This window comes from Dipodomys merriami, unplaced genomic scaffold, assembly GCF_024711535.1.
Source record: "Dipodomys merriami isolate MVZ:Mamm:240054 unplaced genomic scaffold, mDipMer1.0.p SCAF_447, whole genome shotgun sequence".
Lineage (NCBI taxonomy): Eukaryota > Metazoa > Chordata > Mammalia > Rodentia > Heteromyidae > Dipodomys > Dipodomys merriami.
Genome location: NW_027206010.1, coordinates 125,864 through 132,357, shown reverse-complemented (window position 1 = coordinate 132,357; position 6,494 = coordinate 125,864).

The window sequence follows — 6,494 nt, the reverse complement described above, 5'->3', positions numbered from 1 at the left end:
CTGGGCTTGGGTGCTGTCCCTGTGCTCTTCAGCTCAAGGCAAGCACTCTACCACTTGCGCCCCTGTGCCACTTCTGGTTTTCTGGTGGTTTATTGAAGATAAGAGTCTCCCAGACTCTCCTGCCCAGGCTGGCTTTGCACCATGATCCTCAGATCTCAGCCTCCTGAGTAGCTAGGATTACAGGCGTGAGAAACCAGTACCGGCTTTGTTTGTTTGTTCATTGTTTGTTTGTTTTTGTGCCAATCCTGGGGCTTGAATTCAGGTCTGGGTGCTGTCCCTGAGCTTTTTTGCTCAAGGGCTAGACTTTACCACTCAAATCACTAGTGAATCATTAGTAAATAATAATTATTGAATTATTATTAATTACTTAGAATTATTGACTTCTTAGTGCTTAATTGGAAATAAGAGTCTCACAGACTTTCCTGCCCAGGCTTTGGATCATGATCCTCAGATCTCAGCCTCCTGAGTAGCTAGGATGACAGGTATGAGCCATGAGTGCCGGGCCCCTTAAACCTTTTTTCCACGTTCAGCCTCTCTTCACAGAGGCTGAGGAATAGGGCTCAAAAAATTAATCTGTGAGCAAATGATTAGCCAGGAAGTTACTGAAGAGTTGTAAAGAGTGAGTCAGAGATTGGCCGGGTCACAAGGGCAAGAAGCTGTCACCTGCATACCAATGTGATTTCCAGGACAGCTTTGGGGTACAGAGAACTGGATGGGGGACCTAGTAATGAGGCAGAGGGACACTCAGAAAACATAACTCAGGTTTCTGAGCATCACAATGTAGATTGGAGCATCCCCACTTCCCCCACTCCACTATGAACCCATCTATCCCCCAAGGGCCTGAGTCTTTAGACAAGAAAGGAGAGGTTGGCATGAAGCAGCCCCTGGGCTCTTCTTTATTTCGTAAGGAGAAAGCAGGAGTCATCAGGGAAGACTGTTTGCATTCTATCTTCATCTGCAGGCCAAGGGAAGCTGGCAAAGTTCTGGCCATGAACTTGAACAGACAGAACCGCAGGAGTGGGTTATGGGAGTCCCAGGCAGGATCTGAGCAGCGGGCAGCTCTCCTAGGACTTGAGGTGTAGAGATCAGAGGTTTGACATTGTGCTAAGAGCCACAAGGAGCCCTGGAGACTTGAATATAGGAGCAATGAAGAATGGTGTTTAAAAAAAATTCCCTTTTGCAAGCTGGGTGCCAGTGACTCATACCTATAATCTTTGTTGTGCTCAGGAGACTGAGATCTGAGTATTGGGTTCAAAACCAGAGCCTGAAGGAAAGTCCATGAGGCTTTTTTTTTTTTTGGCAAGTCCTGGGGCTTGAACTCAGGGCCTGGGCACTATCCATGAGCCTCTTTTGTTCAAGGCTAGCACTCTATCGCTTGAGCCACAGAACTACTTCTGGCTTTTTTGGTGTATGTGGTATGGAGGAATCAAACCCCGGGCTCCATGTATGCTAGGCAAGCACTCTACCACTAAGCTCTGTCCATGAGACTCTTAACTCCCATGAATGACCACAAATCTGGACTGGAGGTATGGCTCAAATAGTAGAGCACTAGCCTCGAGTGGAAAGCTAATGACAGTGCCTAGGCATTGAGTTCAAGCCCTAGGACTGGAAAAACAAAACAACCCCCCAAGACAAACAAACAAACAAACAAACAAAAACAACCCAAATTTGCCATTATGCAGAGAAAGGACAGGGGCTGTCAGGAGACAAGGAAGTCAGGCTGCTCCACTTCCTGGGTAGAAGATAGCAAAGGTCTGGACTGACACCAGCACTCCAGAGACCTAGGGAAGTGGACTGGAGAGGAATTAGTTAGGGATGATTGCAATCATGCTGCTGACTGGTCTCTCTGTCCCTACCTTTGCCCCCTTCCTGTCTATCCTCAATATAGCAATAAGAGTGATCCTGGTTAAAACATAAATCCAGGTTATGCCAGGCTTCTGACTTTCCAACTCAGGGTAAAAGCCAATGTCTTTACCAAGGGTAACAGGGTCAAAAGGACTCTTCTTTCACCCACCCATTTTCTATCTTCTCACCTCCCATGCACCACACCAGTCATTTCTCCCTGTTCTTGGAACACAGCAAGTGTATACTTCTGCCTTCTGTCCTATTTAGATCCTTTGCTTTTTTTTTTTCTGCCAGTCTTGGGGATTGAACTCAGGGCCTGGGCACTGTCCCTAAGCTTCTTTTTGTTCAAGGCTAGCACTCTACCACTTGACCTACAACGCTACTTCTGGCTTTTTCTGTGTATGTGGTACTGAGGAATGGAACCTAGGGCTTCATGCATGCTAGGCAAGCACTCTACCACTAAACCACATTCCCAGCCCTGTCCTTTAGCTGTTTTTTTTTTAATTTTGTTTTGTTTTGTTTTTGTCTGTCATGGGGCCTAAACTCTGGGCCTGGGTACTGTCCTTCAGCTCTTCAGCTCAAGACTAGCACTCTACCACTTGAACCACAGAACCACTTCTAGCTTTTTCTGTTTATGTGGTACTGAGGAATCAAACCCAGGGCCTCATGCATGCAAGGCAAGCACTCTACCACTGAGCCACCTTCCCAGCCCCCTTTAGCTTTTTTGATCAAGACTAGTGCCCTACCACTTGAGTCACACCTGATTTTTGGCTTTGTGGTGGTGAATTGGAGATAAGAGTCTCTTGGACTTTTATGCCAGACTGGCTTCCAGTTGTTATCCTTGGAGTTCAGCCTCCTGAGTAGCTAGGATTATAGGGGTGAGCCACCAGTGCCCAGCCACCTTTGCGTTTTCTGTTCCCTCTGCCTGGAATACAATTTCCCCAGCAGATGCTCCATCTCTGCCCGAGGTCTCTGCTTGAAAAAAACCAACTGATCTGGGAGCTCTTCCCAGATTCTTCTTATGAAGCAATCCTTCCTCTATTGTAATGTCCTCTGTTAGTTCCATCATCCCCCTGCTTATAGTCTGTATTTATTTTTATGCTTGTTTAAAATGTTCTACTGGTGCCAGCCGCTAGTGGCTCACACTTGTAAACCTACCTACTCAGAAGGCTGAGATCTGATGATCGCAGTTCAAAGCCAGCCTGGGCAGGAAAGTCCATGAGACTCTTATCTCCAATAAACCAGCAGAAAACCAGAAGTGGGCTGTGGCTCAAGTGGTAGAGTGCTAGCCTTGAGCTAAAGAGCTGAGGGACAGCGCCCAGGCCCAGAGTTCACACCCTACGACAAATGAATAAATAAAATGTTCTACTGGTGTAAGTTGTTGAATGAATGAGGATGGAGGCAGTTGATCTCTGGGGAATGTGTGTGTGTGTGTGTGTGTGTGTGTGTGTGTGTGTGTGTGTGTGTGTGCGCGCGTGCACGTGCATGTATGTGTGTGCCAGCCCCAGGGCCTTTGCACATGCCAGTGCCTACTTGGAAGGTTTGGGCAAAACATATATAACTCTTTTTTGGGGGGGGGGTCCGGTCGTGGGGCCTGAACTCTGGGCCTGGGCGCTGTCCCTCAGCTCTTCAGCTCAAGGCTAGTGCTCTACCACTTGAGCCACAGTGCCACTTCCGGCTTTTTTCTTTTTGCTTATGTGGTGCTGAGGAATCAAACCCAGGGCCTCATGCATGCAAGGCAAGCGCTCTACCACTGAGCCACCTTCCCAGCCCCAAGACATATATAACTCTTGAGTAGCTTCTGACCATAGAGAAAACAGATTGTTCCCTAAGCATTGGGCAGGAATGAGATGGGGCAGAAGGCAAGTGAATGGAAATGGAAGGCCTAAGGATTTGCTCTAGAGGAGGGGATAATAAAGCTGGGTTTTGAAGGGTGAGTAGGAGTTTCCTGAATGAAGAAGAAAGCAAGTTCTTTTGAGCTTGAGGCGTTGAGGGATTTGAAAGGTGAACTGTCTGATGTAACTGGACGTGAAACAAGACAGAGAGGCTTAAATGCTATTCATTAGAAGCATGGGAATGCAGACCTGCGCAGAAAGGCACTCTAGGAGTTCGTAGTTGGCAGAAACATCCACAGGAATTCTGGGTAGGAGGGGGCAGTTGGGTGAGGAGGAGAGAACCATGTTCAAGTCTTGTTTCCAAGGCCTTTGAGGTAAAGACTTGAGGGAGAAGCCAGATGCTGGTGGCTCAGCCTGTCATCCTAGCTACTCAGAAGGCTGAGAGCTGAGGATCGCAATTTGAAGTCAGCCTGGGGCAGGAGAGTCTGTGAGACTTTTATGTCCAATTAAGCACCAAAAGCCAGAAGTGGAGCTGTGGTTCAAAGGGTAGAGCACTAACATTGAGTTCTAAAGCTCAGTGTCCAAGTCCTGAGTTTAAGCACCCACCCTCCCCCAAAAAAAGAGACTTGAGAGAGGGAAAGGTTTGGAAGGTATCAGTGAAAGTGGGCTCTAGACACAGTAGGCTATGGCTCTTGGGGACCAGTGACTCTGGTTCTCCCTCATCTCAGGACTGGGACCCTGGGCCGCAGAGACCTTGTTTCAACAAGCCCTTTCCCAAGGTTTCCATGATCCACCACACTTAGGCCCAGTTGGGATCTACGTGCAGAAGAGATGAGCAGGGGCTGGGTGAGCAGGACTGCACCTTGAACCAGGAACGGACACATCTCGGGTTAGCAGCTCTGCGCACCCCTCCATTCTACACACCCCTATTGGGAGGCTCAGCCAAAGGGTGCTCTGATGGCTGCAGCCCTGGGGGCGGGGGGTGGAGCTCCCGGGGAGCCAATGATCCAGGGCATGACATTTTGGGTGGTGCTATGGGCAGGGGTATTGGTGGATCATGGGTGACCAATGTGGACAGCGGTGAGGGGTGCTGTGTTCACGGCTCTTTCTATCTGCCTCTGTGCCTAAGGGCTTCTTTGGCTGCCAGTCATCCTATAGGCCAGGCCGACCATCAGGGCGGGTCCAGAGAAAGTCTATGGGTGATGCAGGGTGTGGGGGAGAAGCAAGGACTTTTCCACCACTGCATTTTAAATGTGGGTGGGGGTGGCTTCAAGAAGTGTGGAGTTTCAGCCAGGCGCCAGTGGCTCCTGAGTCTAGCTACTCAGGAGGCTGAGATCTAGGTATCACAGTTCAAAGCCAGCCTGGGCAGGAAAGTCCATGAGACTCTTATCTCCAATGAACCACCAGAAAACCAGAAGTGGCGCTGTGGCTCGAGTGGTAGAGCGCTAGCCTTGAGCTGAAGAGCTGAGGGACAGCGCCCAGGCCCAGAGTTCAAGCCCCATGACCGAAAAAAGAAAAAAAAAAAAAGATCTATGAGAAAGGATTGGAAGTAAAAATTCACAAGAGGACATACACAACACCTGAATAAACACTGAAGAAATACAGATTGCAGGAAAGGACTCCATACCACTTCTCTCTCTCTCTCTAGATTTGAGGAACCTCAGTCACGGTTCAAGGAGGTTTATTTTCCTAGAGCCTGAAACACTGGGTCTAACCTGATGACTAGAAATGCACATGGACAGATGTGACATGCTTGTAAGTGAAGAATAAGAGGAAGGATTTGCTATTAGACTCTAACATTGGGGTAATTAAACATCTAAATCATGATGTTGCCACAGGAACAGTAGATCAGAATAAAATCCAGGAACAAAGATTCGTATAAGAGGGTGAAAAATTCCTATCAATCATTAATAAAAAGTTAAATAGTCCCCAGCACAGGGTGAAAGGTTTCAGGTAATTCACACAAGAACCACTATTTTTTTTTTTGACAGTACTAGGGCTTGAACTCAGGTCTTCACACTCCGTTGGCTTTATTACACTTAAGGCTGCTTCTGGCTATATATTTTTTTTTTGGGGGGGGGAGGTCAGTTGTAAGGCTTGAACTCTGGGCCTGGGTGCGTCCCTCAGCTCTTCAGCTCAAGGCTAGTGCTCTACCACTTGAGCCACAGCACCACTTCTGGTTTTCTGAGTGGCTAATTGGAGATAAGAGTCTCTTGGACTTTCTTGCCTGGGCTGGCTTTGAACCATGATCCTCAGCTCTCAGCCCCCTGAGTAGCTAGAATTACAGGTGTGAGCCATCACGCTCAGCTGCTTCTGGCTATTTAGTGGTTAATTGGAGATAAAAGTCATTGACTTTTCTGTCGTGACTGACTTCAAATCACAATCCTTAGATCTCAGCCTCTTTAATCACTAGGATTACAGGAGAGAATCCAAAGTGCCTGGCTATAGAACTACTTTGTTCCATCAAGCAGTGGGCATGCAACAAGACACATTACATGTTTGTTGCATGCTTAAATCACAGTAATCAGAAAAATGCCAGATTAAAACAGCTACACACTACATTTTACTTATTAGATAAAAAAATGGAAAACATCCAGTGTGGGGAAAAATTGGGAGGAGATGGGTACTATTGCATGCTGAAGGTTAGAATGAGAATGGCTAAGAGCCCTTTATGGTTTGGGATAGCACAAAACGGAAAACAGCACACTAAGCACACATTATGCAGGTTTGCCAAATAAACAGCCATAGAGCTTCTTAACCGGGATAGATCCACTAGCCCTAGATGGTAGGACACCGTGATCCCTGTAAACAGAA